At 43.7% G+C, this 15,984-nt stretch overlaps 1 protein-coding gene and 1 long non-coding RNA gene across 2 annotated transcripts in view; one reads left to right on the top strand and one right to left on the bottom strand.

Moving 5' to 3' along the window:
* The window catches only part of LOC126203797 (scavenger receptor class B member 1), a 435,744-nt gene that overhangs the window by 252,253 nt on the left and 167,507 nt on the right, over positions 1-15,984 (bottom strand). The gene's annotated exons all lie outside the window — the stretch shown is intronic.
* The window catches only part of LOC126203799 (uncharacterized), a 332,644-nt gene continuing 322,444 nt past the window's right edge, over positions 5,785-15,984 (top strand). Inside the window, exon 1 of the long non-coding RNA XR_007540373.1 lies at positions 5,785-5,969. This is a non-coding gene — a long non-coding RNA (uncharacterized LOC126203799). The remainder of the gene's footprint in view (positions 5,970-15,984) is intronic.

The following is a 15,984-nucleotide window of genomic DNA, read 5'->3' as shown; positions in this document are numbered from 1 at the left end:
TGAACCTGTGGAGACACGGGATAGGGCTAGGAAGAAGGAATGTGTGTAATAGCGGTACCGATGTGAGAGTCTATGAGAAGTTCTTTATGCTGGACTGTCAGCCTGGTAACTTCCAGTTCATGAGGACAGGAAATTGTTCACTATTCCATACATTTTGAATAAGGCTGGTAAATTTTTGCGTAAAACCCTCGCAACCGATTTCAGGGTATCCGCAAGGCTTAACGAGACAGTGATGCTGGCTTCACAATGAACCATGATGAAGTAAAAGGAATTTTCCAGAAATTTAGGTCGATTCATCATGTCGACGTCAAATGGTTCAGATGGCTCGGAGCACTATGGGACTTAACATCTGAGGTCATCAGTCCCCTAGAACTTAGAACTACTTAAGCCGAACCAACCTAAGGACGTCACACACATCCATACCCGAGGCAGGATTAGAACCTGCGACCGTAGCGGTCGCCCGGTTCCAGACTGAAGCGCCTAGGACCGCTCGGCCACAACAGCCGGCTGTCGACGTTAATCTTCCATTTCTCCTCTATATCAAGAAGTAGTACCGTTTCAATTTACTTAGTGTAGGCAAACTGTGGTACATATCTAATAGCAAGAATGGCACATTCTCTTTTCACGGTCCACTGGGTCCTTTACTTGGTAGAAGCTGTCATGAAAGGGACTTGCCTAACGCCTGCTGGTACCAGATCGTCCGGTGGAGGTCGGCTTGTTGGCTACGTGTCCCCCAAGACGTATCTCACGGCTTACATCTCCGACGGAAAGGGATGTAGTCATCCGCCATAGCTCAGCATCTTCCGAGAAGCTCACGCAACCCGTTACGTCGCTGGCATGTGAGTAGCTGCGCACGTATGCAGGTAAGGCCCTCGCTTACATCTGGGAAGGTGGCTGCAGCTCTGACTTTGTGACTTGCTCAAGAACTGGATGGTTGTAAAAATATTTTAAACATATTTTATGAATAAAATTCCGTCGAATATTTTAATTTTGGTTATTTAGATTTTTATTTCTGATAAGGCTTAACTTAAGCAATTTAGGCAAATCGAGGAACACGTAAATTTGGTTGGCCAGACGGAGATTTATACCGTTGTCCTCCCCAATGCGAGTCCAGCGTGCTAGCCATTGCTATGGCGGCCCGGCACAGGCTCCCTCCCCTGGTTGATCCATCAGGACGTTAACAACATTGTGTGCCGGCCGCTGGTGGCCGAGCGGTTCTGGCGCTACAGTCTGGAACCGCGCGACCGCTACGGTCGCAGGTTCGAATCCTGCCTCGGGCATGGATGTGTGTGTTGTCCTTAGGTTAGTTAGGTTTCAGTAGTTCTAAGTTCTAGGGGACTTATGACCTCAGCAGTTGAGTCCCATAGTGCTCAGAGACATTTGAACCATAACAACAGTGTGAATTTGGTTTGCTTTGTAATCAGCCTTTATAGTGGAGATGAAAGGAAGAAAATCCCCTCAGTTGGAATGGGTTAGGTTACAGAAGACTGGTAACTCTCGTGGAGAAGACAGGAGAAGACAGGAATGGTTGTCAGAAGCACACAAAAAAAAAAAAGAAAAATTATTCAAATGGCTCTGAACACTGTGGGACATAACATCTATGGTCATCAGTCCCCTAGAACTTAGAACTACTTGAACCTAACTAACCTAAGGACATCACACACATCCACGCCCGAGGTAGGATTCGAACCTGCGGCCGTAGCGGTCACGCGGTTCCAGACTGAAGCGCCTAGAACCGCATGGCCACACCGGCCGGCTCTGAAGCACCAAGTCTTTCTTTAATCAGTTAAAGTTCTAACGAACACATTTACCTAATGAGGTGTCTGAACAAAACTACTTATTAGATTGCCAGATACTTCCAAGAACTACTGGAAAAGATCTCTATCAAAGACGAGTGCTCGATTGTCACTTGGTCTGCAAACTGCCGGTGGGTTGGCCTAACTAATGAATCATCAACGCGGTGCACTACTTCATCTAGTACTCATCCGGCACTTTGCCCATGTTAGAAGAGACAAGTACCAAGCAGTAACTTGGTTTCTGCCATTCACTGAAATTCCGCTATTCTACCTGTTTGAGACAGTGATACACACACTGTTCAGCTCTACTCCCTACGAATACTGTAAAATGCTGTCTAGTTTGCACTTACTGACTGTCCATCAGAGTCCATCAGCGTCTGGTCCTGGATGAAGTGTTTACTACTGCTGCGGAGCGTCACTGCCCTCTCACCGAGCGAGGTGGCGCAGTGGTTAGCACACTGGACTCGCATTCGGGAGGACGACGGTTCAATCCCGTCTCCGGCCATCCTGATTTAGGTTTTCCGTGATTTCCCTAAATCCTTTCAGGCAAATGCCGGGATGGTTCCTTTCAAAGGGCACGGCCGATTTCCTTCCCCATCCTTCCCTAACCCGAGCTTGCGCTCCGTCTCTAATGACCTCGTTGTCGACGGGACGTTAAACACTAATCTCCTCCTCCTCGTCACTGCCCTCTGGATGCACGCTACTGAAACTGGTTACTCACTCTATTCACTGCATGACTGACTGCAGACGTTCCTCTTCCATCTCTTTGGCGCATTCCCTTCTACCCTTCCCTCGACATGGAATCGCGTTTGATTACCTCTCTAAATCCTATCCGGGATTCTTCCATCACGCGCCTTGGGAAATTTCCTCTTATTCCGTTGACCTCGATCCTCGGCGCCATTGACGCCATTGTCAAATGTAGTGCGCAGCTGCTTTTGGAAGCGTCATCTCTCCTCGATATCCTGTTTGGTTTCCCTATGTAACGCACGAATGTTGTCTTGCTTAAGAAACCCGGCTCACTTCTCTCGTCATGATCTGACTTGTAATAAAATTTATTGAACTTTTCTGAAGTCACTACATTGGTAACCTAGCGCGGAGATACATATTTCGAAGCGAAAACTCCACAATCACTAAATTCACTTGAGGCTTTTCATTATGACCTGGTAAAATAGTCGCACCTGAGTAAGACGTAGAAACGGGAATAAACATATGAGCGCTATAAATGGCCACGACTTGATAATGCAGCACTTCTTGCGTCGTAATGAAGTTAAGGACTAATATTGGCCAATTAGGTTTCAGCCTGAGGCGTTTGTTGAATTGTATAATATGAGGAACTGGTACGTCTCGCTTTTCGATCCTCGCACGAGACTGGGCTCGAGTAGCGCAAGATTCGAGTTTAGCCAGATAACTGCTCGCCTGCGTCGTACAAACGTTCGCATAACATCGTTACGTTGCCGGTGGGAGTGGAGCGTAGATAGCTCAGTTTAAGCGCCACACACACTTAATACATTTAGCTCTAGCGCGTGCCGTATACCGAAGCGTAATAGCGACAGAGCTACATCTGGTGGCGCGTGTGGACACAGCGTCGTGACGATGTCTTAGCGTTCAGCAAACACGGCGCTCGGCACTTGCCGAAGCAGTGCGGCTAAGCGAAGGGCCGTGTCTCATAGGCGACGTGACGGTGCACATTCGTGCCAGACGATTTCTAAGGCGCCGTTACTTCTGCCAGCGTATTTTTGCAACATTTTGGCCGAAAACCTTTGTTTCTCGTTCACTCGGGAAAACCCGCTTTCTCCTGTGTGGCGATGTCGACAAGGAGACTTTTGCAGATGCTCTATTGCAGGAGCTATGTTGCTGCGGTAAAAGAAAAAAGAAAGTTTCTACTGCGCAGTTTGGTTTGGTACTGCAATGAAGACGTCTCATGAAAGAAGGAAGGAAAGTTGCTCTTTAATCTCCTATCACCATCAACTTCATTTGAGCTCGAGCTCAAATAGACTTTTCACAATATATTAAAATTTGATGCATCAAACAGAAAATAAAATACATTTATATTTTTATAAGTTGAACACTATTGTTGTATACAGTTTCTTCATCTAGCGATGAGGTATATAGTATCGCGGTATGAAATTTTAATCTATCTTCATGCACTTAGTAACTAAAAATAGGAAAACGTTATTTTTGCTAAATCTAAGATTTAGTTATTTGACAATTAGCGCATCCATTTGATAATAAGAATAAATTTTAAGTAAGAGTAAGGAAACTGAGATTAGAGAAACCCGAACCTGCTGTTTCGCGTTTGCTAGAGCAATACGCAATCCACTCAATCACAGACGACATTTATTCAAATGTTTAAAACGTGTACTTAACAGCACTCTGAAATCTTTTAATCTTCAAAGCGATTTATGTAAGTGTTTTTGGGAATTTCCCCGTGCAGCTTTAGTAAATTCATGTTCGGGCACAGAACTACGAAGGAATTTGAAGAGGAACAGCTCATAAGATCCACTTGTCAAATCAGTTCAAGTGACTTGTAGGCTGTGTATGGTGTAGGCGAGCTTGAGATTTCGATCAATATGCAAACATCTTATCTTGTGGAACACGTCTGATTCATGTTACAAATAATAAGAACCACCACTGTTGCTGTATTAAGCAAATGCAAACATGTGAGTTTCTGAAAGTATGCTTTTGTCTCTGACAGGTCACCTGATAGATCGCATTCCGGATGTAGTCCTACTCATGTGGTGCAGTCATTTCGATCGTTTGCTTTCGGCATGACAGATGTCTGTGCACGTGGTTAGAATCATAATGCATTTCTGAATATATGCATTTACGTTTTTGTCAACCGTATATACAGCAAGTACGACAATCTGTTAGCGTTTGACCTTTTGTTCTCAGCAACTTGTTGCGTGAAAGCGCTGAAAATTAGTCTTTCATGAATGGACCATGAGTGAAGACAATGTCTAGAGGTGTGGTTGACAGTAGTGTTAACCACATTCAATTTGGAGAAAACTGAAACTTAGGGACTGGAGATTCAAAAAGTTAGCGGATTAGAGAACTATACGACAATAACAAATAAACAACGTAAATTTCCAATAATTAGGTAAGTATTTCCTTATAATGTATAATGAAAAAGAAGGTACACTCGTATGACTATAGTCAGAAGTACCCTTTTTCGAGTGCGAACTCAAGGCTTGCAATAGAAAAAAAGTTCAGCACAAGTCAAAAACGCAATGGTTGGCGTGACTGGAGAATCCGTGGCCAGTCAGTGGTCGAAAGGGGAGGGGGGGAAGAGAAGAAGTTGAAACAATATCGCTGTTCAGAAGACAGCGCCGTGGTGGTACGAATACACCATCGGAAGGCATGCGGCTGTTTTTGAAACGTACAGTTCCGACATGCGCTGAGGAGTCCGTTAGTTCATCGGCTGTTCGGAACCTCTGAGGGCACAGCGTTCTAACTTTCTTGGTTACCATCATCGTCGCCTTCAGAACTCATTTCGGAACTGACACGTGCTCGACCATGTCTGAAGTCAACACACACTATATTTGGAATTGTTAGCAGTGACCAAAAATCTAAACATTTAACATCCCGCATAAGGTTTATGCGATACGTGTTAACACCGCTAATAATCGGAACATCTGACAATACTAGATATGGATTTCACGTTCAGGCCAATTACTGTTCGGGGGTTGGTTCCCTTGATGTTACAGTCACCAATTCAACGACATATCTTACGTAACACTTCTGAACACCACTGATTTGTGTTCAGCTACCGAAGACACCATTAACAGGGCTACCTCCAATGGTTGAAGCATTTTTCACGATAATACAAGGACGAACGACAATCGCACAAGGGCGGCGAAGGACTTGTGGACTTGTCTCCAATGTTGGTTCACCTTCAGCGTCAAACACGACTTTAACGGCTCCGGTTTCAGGGTTCTCAACCAATCAGGTAGGTGGCAGCAGCGTCGCCACGCCAGTCTTAACCCAACCGATCAGCCTTCTGTTGTTCCAGCTCCGGTCAGGGGCAGTGCTTCAGCGGATTCGTGGAAATTTGTAACAGCTCCACAAACAGTGACCGACGTATTTTTTTAAATTTTTTTTACTAGTGAATGAAGTGGTGTACAGCTTTATTTTGTTCAGGATTAAACATACCTCGGTTCTCAAAGATGGCGACTGGTAAGTTTTATTTCTAGCTCATTTTCTGTTGTCCTCTTCCAATGATTTTCATGTCACGTAACTTAAGTTGGCTTAGTATGACGTATACTGATCCTTCAGTGATCAAGAAATTCCGTTCGCTTTCATATTTTAGTGCATTAAATTTAACTATCTGCATAGAGTTCCGCATCAAATTATTTTCTTTCTCCTCGTTATGTCTTGCTGTCCGAACGATCTAACGAACGATCACATTTCACCTTCAGTTTATCTTATTTCTAGTTTCTAACTTGCTTTTCCGGTGTGTTGTCATATTATTCCATATTTTTACTTACTTTATACTTTTTGTACTGCTCCAGATTTCGTACCGTTTTATTCACAGGTGCCTAAACTAAGTATTTTGTTTTTATTGTGGTAGCCCTTTGTTAATTCCACTTATTTGACCATTCTTTCTTGATATTTGCTTCTGTGATCCAAATAACTGGATATTTCTTCTTTTAAAATTACTCGTTTGTTAGTCTCGCTGATACTTCCTCAGTGAGTCCGTAAATATATCCAGAAAAAATTAATTTTATTTTTCCCCACCTTTTTTCCTTGTTACCTCATCGTTTTGTGGTTTGCACGTATTTTTACTTTTCTCCTATTTCTTCTTTTTGCTTCTCTAGCTTACGTAGCCTACTACTCGCTTTTAAATGTGTAGATACGTTCTGGTCTAATTCTTTTAGCGAAGCGTTCTAGGTTTTTGTTATTAGACGTGCATTTCTTGTTACAGGTATTATAATTCAACTTATAAGCTCTTCTCATTATTATTTCTATTTTAGATCTTTGTTCCACTTCATTCGTGTATACTTACAAGAAAAAGAAAGCTGCTTAGAATATCTATTTAAACTACGTCTGTTAGCAACTATTTTGGTGAATTTTTGATATAGCATGATTTGTAGGTCATCATTATTTTTCTGTATTTGTTGTTATCTCAAACATTAACTATTTATGTTACATATTCTGAATTTATATAAGCTAGTATTTTCTCTTATTAAAACAGTTTTATCTTCAAAATTTAATTCTACAGTTCCTTCCAGACATAAGTGGTAGTTAATGTGCGTTTTTAATTATATATTGGCTCTAACGAAATCCAGTCGTTTTTCGTGTTTCGCTAATGTCTGAATTATATTTTATTTGTATACATTTCATTTTTAAAGACACCATTTCGGCATTACACATAGGTTAGAGCTGGTCGCACTACTGATGATATTAAATGTGTGACAGAAGGTAGACTAACTTCGGATATATTCTGGGCAAATAATGGCGCCCACCTGTTGGTCTATTAAAATTCTGTAAATCATACTTTGGTGAAGAGAACATCGCTATTAGTGTCTACGTTAGTCGTCAAATTAGGTACACTGTTACTAAACCATCGTAAATTTTACTACTACATGTTTTATTCGAATGACGTAATTTATAGTTTCTGCAATAATTAATTGCAATTTTAAGGTCCCAAATGGTACGTCACATGCCATGTAGGTACAAAATGTCACGTTTTACATCCAATGCTGACGATACTAGATTGGTGGGAACCGTAAAAGGGTACCCACTGTCCGCAGCTCGTGGTCGTGCGGTAGCGTTCTCGCTTCCCACGCCCGGGTCCCGGGTTCGATTCCCAGCGGGGTCAGGGATTTTCTCTGCCTCGTGATGACTGGGTGTTGTGTGCTGTCCTTAGGTTAGTTAGGTTTAAGTAGTTCTAAGTTCTAGGGGACTGATGACCATAGATGTTAAGTCCCATAGTGCTCAGAGCCATTTGAACCATTTTTGGTACCAACTGCAATTGTAAATTTTATAATCTTCCAAAATACCAATATTTACAACATTCTTGGAACCCATAAGAATCTCTTTCGTTTTGCTCTATTCAAATTAAACATGGCAGTGCGAACAATCATATTTCATAAATGCTTGAAGATATCGAAATAAGAATTTTTGAGTGCTTGTAAACATAAGGCATAATTATTTTATCTACGAATTGTTGATGAAAATACCTTTTTAAATGGTTCTTCATTTGTTTCATGACAATAAATATCTGTAGGTAAGTATCGTGGTATTTGTTTGTCACCGTTTAGAGCGAAACGTTTCGCAAAACAACTGGGACGTGAGAGTTTTGTGCGGCCCAACTCTCCTGCCATGGCGTTAGAGACAGAAGTCTCTTTTTACATTCCACTCCCGAACATACTGTTTCTTTAAGTGTCTGACACTGACCTCATGGAGTTCAGGTCGGGACGCACTATGTGCAGCTCCAGCAGAAGCTTCTGGCTCGCTGCTGTTTCTTCATCTGAGGAGTGTTGGTTTGTCGCGTGACGTCCCGCGGTGCGGCAGCAGCCATAAAACGCCGGGCACGGCTTCTTCAGTTTGCGGACAGTCACGAACCCTTTGTTGTACAGTCCGCAAGTGCTGATGAGCACCGACAGCGGTGGAGACACGCCAGGCAATCACAACGCAGAAGACTTCCTCGACACGCCTCGCCTAACCGGCTGGTTTACGGCGCAGCCGAGACCCCACAGGCAGGTCGTGCTGAGTAGCATGTTTACATTCCGGCACCGCAGACAAAGTGTCAGTCCGAGGGAAGGGGAGTATCGTGTAGCAACCAATACTCTCGTCCCACTTTCAGTTGTTGAATTCAGTGTCAAGTATCCGCAGGTGTTCTCTTACATTCTGGCGCTGTCCAAACTATGTTGTTTGCACTGGTTGATATTCATATGTTTACCGAAACTTTTTATCTTCAGATCAAACGAATGGAACCATTAAATAGTTTCGACTTTTTTTAAAGTAGTGCAGTACGCATCCTTTTGATGAGATACTTTGTGGCATATTCAAAGCGTCTTATGGGAACAGGTGAAAACCGGTTACGACGCCATTTTTGTGACCCGTACTTTGCTCACGAGGCGGCTAGACAGTATTTCTCGAGTGACTATTCCGTAGTTCACGTGATATTGTTACGACGTTTGTACGTTAATTGGTTTATAAAAATATCACATTAAACATCCAAACAGCATTCAGAGAGAGAGAGAGAGAGAGAGAGAGAGAGAGAGAGAGAGTAGATTGCACGGAGCGTTTACACAGTATGCTAAAAGAAGTCCATGGCCTCGATTTTAGAGTCATCCAACAGTTACAAGGATGCACATGTGTACTTGTATTTCTATGTATCATTCCACTAAAAATATTCTCTTGAATATTGCAGTTTTTTTAATGCAAAGCAGAAACGATAATAATATACCATTTTACCTATGTTTTATCATCTTCTGTGCTATCTTCTTTTACTTAACACTATAACAGTCTTACGTCGAGCCGGCCGCGGTGGTCTAGCGGTTCTAGGCGCTCAGTCCGGAGCCGCGCGACTGCTACAGTCGCAGGTTCGAATCCTGCCTCGGGCATGGCTGTGTGTGATGTCCTTAGGTTAGTTAGGTTTAAGTAGTTCTAAGTTCTAGGGGACTGATGACCATAGATGTTAAGTCCCATAGTGCTCAGAGACATTTGAACAATTTTTCTTGCGTCGACTGCACCATATGATACATAGTAAGCAACTTTTTATCATCTTCGGTCGCTTCTATCTGTTTGTACCGCAAAAAAGCAACCAGAAATTGGTTAAAAGGCCCACAAATAACCAGTATTACATGAGTTGAATAATTTATAAAACACTACAGGCACTTCAGTTCCCACTATTGAATGAATGAACACATTCAATAATGCGCATTAAGTGCCTGTAGTGTTTTATAAGTTATTCAACTCATGTAATACTGGTTATTTGTGGGCCTTTTAATCAATTTCTGGTTGCATTTTTGCGGCATTGCTGCGGAATAGAATGAAAACAGTTGTGCTACGCATAATACGAAATTCCTAGAAAAAGATATATGATTTGTATCGATACCTAGGTGCAAAGATAAAAGAGCTTTAAACATACTACAAAATTCTTCTCCCTTTCCACACCATCTCTGACTTATAACCTAGTTGTAGTATCTTGAATAGAAGTATTAACGGTATTATCCTTACATCTGACAATGGATATTCTTCACGGCATACAAAATCAAAAGGAGCACAGGTGAAAGCTCTGTGTACAACTACCAATTCATCTCTTCAATATAAGTAAATTTCAATATAAGTAAATTTCAATATAAGTATATCTCAAAATGATACGCGTGCAACCAATAATAGTTATAGCTAAATATTGTTTAACGTATTTTAAGTAGTTGTTCATATGACAACAGGGATATTAAAAATTCACCCATCAGAAAAAAAATGTTTTCTGGTCAACGATTCTGGTATGAATCGCATAGGACTGCATACCAATGTTTCCACTCTGAATGATTTATGTTCAACCCGGTGTCAATACTCGTAAAGGTAACACGGCTCTTTTTAAAAAGCAGGAAGTGAATCTGGGGATACAAACATGGCCATTAACATTGAAATTCTCTTTTTTGGTATTGGATTTCATTTTAGAAGTGGCAGTCTAATACGAAATTCCTACTTCATGAGGCCTCAGCTCTTTCCTGACCCCCCGGACCAATGTAGTAACATGGGATTACGTAAGTCTTAAACACATTTTACGTGAAGTGGAATTCCACCCCTTATGCAAAAGGTCAACAATAGCGTTTTAACCTAATAATGAATAATTCTGCCTCTTTATCATCCCAATATTGGCACCTTCGTACATGACTATTACGCTCATTGCCTCATCGTATTTTCGCACCAGACCATTTAAACGAGGCAGGATGAAATGCAAAGCTCTTGTTTCACGGGATCTCAGTTGCGTCAGTACCCAGTTTCGACCTGAGTTTCTATCATTAGAGACACGTAACAGCGATCCCATGAACAGTAATTATGCGTTCAATTGGCTATTGAATTTCGTCTGCAGGTTCTGCTGGTCTGTTACGCAAGCTCTAATCACACATCGTGTCATTACATGGAGTCGCACGCCAGTAGTAAAACTACCCACCGTCCTCGACCCAGTCTGACGTCGCGAAGTCTGAGGCGAGGGCTTGCCGCGTCAACCAATCATCTGCAAATTTCCCTCCAAGGGCAAAGCAAACTTTCCTGACAAGTGTCACGGCTATTTGGCCGTGCTGACATTCGTTTACTATTGTTTCCTTGCAGTCGGATTCATTCTTGTAAGTTATACTTGGTATATAGAAATATAATACTAAGGAGTGTTGTGCAATTGAACGAACATGTAAAATCAGAATTAGGGAAGGGAAAACGAAGACTTAGATTTCTCGGAAGGATTCTGCGAAAGTGCATCACTAAAGTAAACTACATTCTCCAGCCAGCGAGAATATGATACGAGAAATTAGGATGCTTATAGAGGCATGTAATTTTTTCCTTGCTCAATACGCGAGTGGAACAGGGCAGCAATTACATTGGTACGAAGTACTCTCCGCCATGCACGGCACAGTGAGGTAAGGAATATATATGTAGATATAGATGTAGACAAGTACAGTGTTCATGACCTAGCATTTCTGGCTTTCTGCTGGAGAGCAACTTCAATATTAATGAATAGAAATGCCAACAGCTCACCGATTTTGTCATTTTGCTCTGTGATAGTGCGCACGTATACACTGAAGAATCAAGGAAACTGGTACAACTGCCTAATATGTGCGGTCACCACGAGCACGCAGAAGTGCCGCAACATGACGTGGTATGGACTCCACTAACGTCTGAAATACTGCTGGAGGGAACTGGCATCATGAATCGTGCAGCACTGTCCACAAATCCGTAAGAGCACGAGGGGATGGAAATCTCTTCTGAACAGCACGTTGCAAGGCATCTCATATACGGTCAATAATGCCTAGGGAGTTTGTTGGCCAGAGGAAGTGTTTAAACTCAGAAGAGTGTTCCTGGAGCCACTCTGTAGGAATTCTGGACGTATGGGGTGTCGCCTTGTCCTGCTGGAATCTCCCAAGTCTTTCGGAATGCACAATGCACATGAATGGATATAGGTGATCAGACAGGATGCTTACGTACGTGTCACCCGTCAGAGTCGTCCAACTGCATACGCCCCACGCCATTCCAGATGCTCCACTAGCTTTAACAGTCCCCTGCTGACATGCAGGGTCAATGGAATCGTGAGGTTGTCTCCATACCCGTAAACGTCCATCCGCTCTGTAAAATTTGAAACGAGGCTCGTCCGACCAGGAAACATGTTTCCAATCATCAACAGTCCACTGTTGGTGTTGACGGGTCCAGGCGAGGCGTAAAGATTTGTGTCGCGCAGTCATCAAGGGTACACGATTGGGCCTTTGGCTCCGAAAGCCAATATCGATGATGTTTCGTTGAGTGGGTCACACGCTGACATTTGTTGATGGCCCACCGTTGAAATCTGCAGCAGTTTGCGAAAGGGTTACATTTTTGTCACGTTGAACGATTCTCTTCAGTCGTAGTTGGTCCCGCTCTTGCATGATCTTTTACCGGCCGCAGCGATGTAGGAGATTTGATGTTTTACCAGATTACTGACATTAACGGTACACTCGTGAAATGGTCGTACTGGAGAATCCCCACTTCATCGCTACCTCGGAGATGCCGTGTCCCATCGCTCGTGCGCCGACTGTAACGGCACGCTCAGATTCACTTAAATCTTGATAACATGCCATTGTAGCAGCAGCAACCGGTCTAACAACTGCACCAGTCACTTGTCTTCTATAGGCGTTGCCGACCGCAGTTCCGTATTCGGTCTGTTTACAGATTTCTGTATTTTAATACGCATTCCTATACCAATATCTTTGGCGCTTCAGTGTATAAATGAATGTCGCTGTAGTATGACGTGTTTCTCAAGTGTTTTTAAGAAACTGACGTCCGAAGGTTTACGAGCCAGTTCAATACCATTGTAGCGCCACCGGACTCCTGATTGGCCAGCGGACGTTGCATTCTGGGACTCCTACAAGCGGAAATGGAACAGAAGCTATCGCGCGAAAACATGATAATCGCCGAAACTAATGACCTTTGTTTGGGAGGAAGGTACTTACTATTACTTTTGTTTTCGACATAGATAGCGCGATACTGACGATTAATGATCTGGCTATAACAAAGCTCATCACTGGTTTTGTATATATTTTTTGTATTTTTCTCGGGACGTGACAGAACATCTAGGGATATCGTTTCGTATTCGAATGTTATAGTTTGGTTGTGATTTGGCGAAGCCAACTCAAGTGACTGGAGGAAAACTGGCGATAGTAACGGACCAATCTACAGCACAGTCCGAGAAATGGGTTAGATTGAAATGTTACAACTTGGTTGTGAGATGGCGAAGCCAGCGCATGTGACTCGAAGAAAACTACCTATGGTGACGGACTGATCTGTAGCGTAGGCCCATGATCGTTTCAAAAAGTTTGTCAAGTGTTTTCGGACGCTCCCGATTTCAGAGGTGGTTGTTACGTAGGATCAGTTTAAATTTTGCGGCATATACTGTTTTATATGGCAACATTCCATGTAATATGTACAATTATGTTCAAATGTGTGTGAAACCTTATGGGACTTAACTGCTAAGGTCATAAGTCCCTAAGCCTACACACTACTTCACCTAAATTATCCTAAGGACAAACACACACACACACACACACACACACACACACACACACACACACACACACACATGCCCGAGGGAGGACTCGAACCTCCGCCGGGACAAGCAGCACAGTGTACAATTATGCCACTCCGTAATTTCATAGACTCTACATTATGGCGATGTTGATTGATCATTATTATCTTATTGCTTACACCGTCTTGTCTAAACATCCGACTTATGATTCGTCGTGTTCATCTCCCATTATTCACCGCTGAAACCCTTACCAACTGCGGCACACAATAGAAAAGTTGCGGACACCGTAAGTGCGCTTTTGTCCAGCAGACGACGGCGCCATCTTGGGAGTCGCCAGTAGTTAAGCTTCCAGCTGTGCGAAGCCAGCATAACGATGCTGTTCGATGACTGGTGCTTTCCCGTGGTATTGAATAGGCTCGTTAGAAACTTCCTGGCAGATTAAAACTGTGTGCCGGACCGAGACTCGAGACCATATCAGCGCACACTCCACTGCAGAATGAAAATCTCATTCTGGAGGCTCGTTAGACTTTGAACACTGATTTCTCGGGACCGCTTGGTAATTGCGTAATGACAGAGTAGCATTTGCGCCATCTTAGAGTGTACTACAAGCGTGTGAAAGAAGAGCAGTACCGGTGACTCTTTTTCGTGTATATGCTTCCCTTGTAGGTGTAAAATTCCACTTGATAATGCACTTGTGGGGCACCCTTGGTAGGGGCTCGCGCCGGTCGGCAGCGGCGTGCTCCAAGTCAGCCGCGGCTGCGCCCGCGGTGTTCTGCACCAATCGGAGCGCAGCTTGCGGGGGCCGCGCTCCACACGGTGCAGACACCTCCTGGCGTCCGCTTTCTCCTCGCCGCCTCGGGACGGTAGCTGCAGGGCATTCGCGGACCAAAATTCGCTTCCGGAAGTCTGCTGTCCGTTCAAGCCTATCAACCTGCCCCTCTCCCAGGCATTTGTTTTTCAGTTCTAGTGCCCATTTCCCAAATTATCTGCATCCGGCTCTACTATCAAGAGCCGTGTAAAGCTCGCAATATCTACCCTACTGGCCATTAAAATAGGTACACCATAAAGATGAAGTGCTACAGACGCAAAATTTAACCGACAAGAAGAAGATGCTGTGATATGCAAATAATTAGCTTTTCACAGTATTCACCAAGGTTGGCGCTGGTGGCGACACCTACAACATGCTGACATGAGGAAAGTTTCCAACCGATTTCTCATACACAAACAGCAGTTGACCGGCGTTTCCTGGTGAAACGCTGTTGTGATGCCTCGTGTAAGGAGGAGAAATGCGTACCATCACGTTTCCGACTTTGATAAAGGTCGGATTGCAACCTATCGCAATTGCGGTTTATCGTATCGCGTCATTGCTGCTTACGTTGGTCGAGATCCAATGACTGTTAGCAGAATACGGAATCGGTGGGTTCAGGAGGGTAACACGGAACGCCGTGCTGGATCCCAACGGCCTCGTATCACTAGGAGTCGAGATGATAGCCATCTTATCCGCATGGCTGTAACGGATCGTGCAGCCACGTCTCGATCCCTGAGTGAACAGATGGGAACTTTTGCAAGTCAACAACCATCTGCACGAACACTTCGGCGACGTTTGCAGCAGCATGGACTATCAGCTCGGAGACCATGGCTGCGGTTACCCTTGACGCTGCATCACAGACAGGAGCGCCTGCGATGGTGTTCTGAACGACGAACCTGGGTGCACTCATGGCAAAACGTCATTTTTTCGGCTGAATCTAGGTTCTATTTACAGCATCATGATGGCCGCATCCGTGTTTGGCGACATCGCGGTCAACGCACATTGGAAGTGTGTATTCGTCACCGATACTGGCGTATCACCCGGCGTGACGGTATGGGGTGCCATTGGTTACATATCTCGGACACCTCTTGTTCGCATTGCCAGCACTTTGAACAGTGGACGTTACATTTCAGATGTGTTACGACCAGTGGCTCTACCCTTCATTCGATCCCTGCGAAACGCTATATTTCAGCAGGACAATGCACGACCGCATGTTGCAGGTCCTGTACGGGCCTTTCTGGATACAGAAAATGTTCGACTGCTGCCCTGGCCAGCACATTCTCCAGATCTCTCATCAATTGAAAACGTCTGGTCAATGGTGGCCGAGCAACTGGCTCGTCACAATACGCTAGTCACTACTCGTGCTGAACTGTGGTATCGTGTTGAAGCTGCATGGGCAGGTGTACCTATACACGCCATCGAAGCTCTGTTTAACTCAATGTCAAGGCGTATCAAGACCGTTATTATGGCCAGAGGTGGTTGTTCTGCGTACTGATTTCTCAGTATATATGCACCCAAATTGGGTGAAAATGTAATCACATGTCAGTTCTAGTATAATGTATTTGTTCAATGAATACCCGTTTGTCATCTGCATTTCTTCTTGGTGTAGCAATTTTAATGGCTAGTAGTGTACAATAATGCTGTAATACGTACAGTGA

The sequence above is a fragment of the Schistocerca nitens genome, chromosome 9 (assembly GCF_023898315.1).
Source record: "Schistocerca nitens isolate TAMUIC-IGC-003100 chromosome 9, iqSchNite1.1, whole genome shotgun sequence".
NCBI lineage: Eukaryota > Metazoa > Arthropoda > Insecta > Orthoptera > Acrididae > Schistocerca > Schistocerca nitens.
Note: the sequence above shows the minus strand (reverse complement) of the source record. Positions and strands in the feature narration are given on the sequence as shown.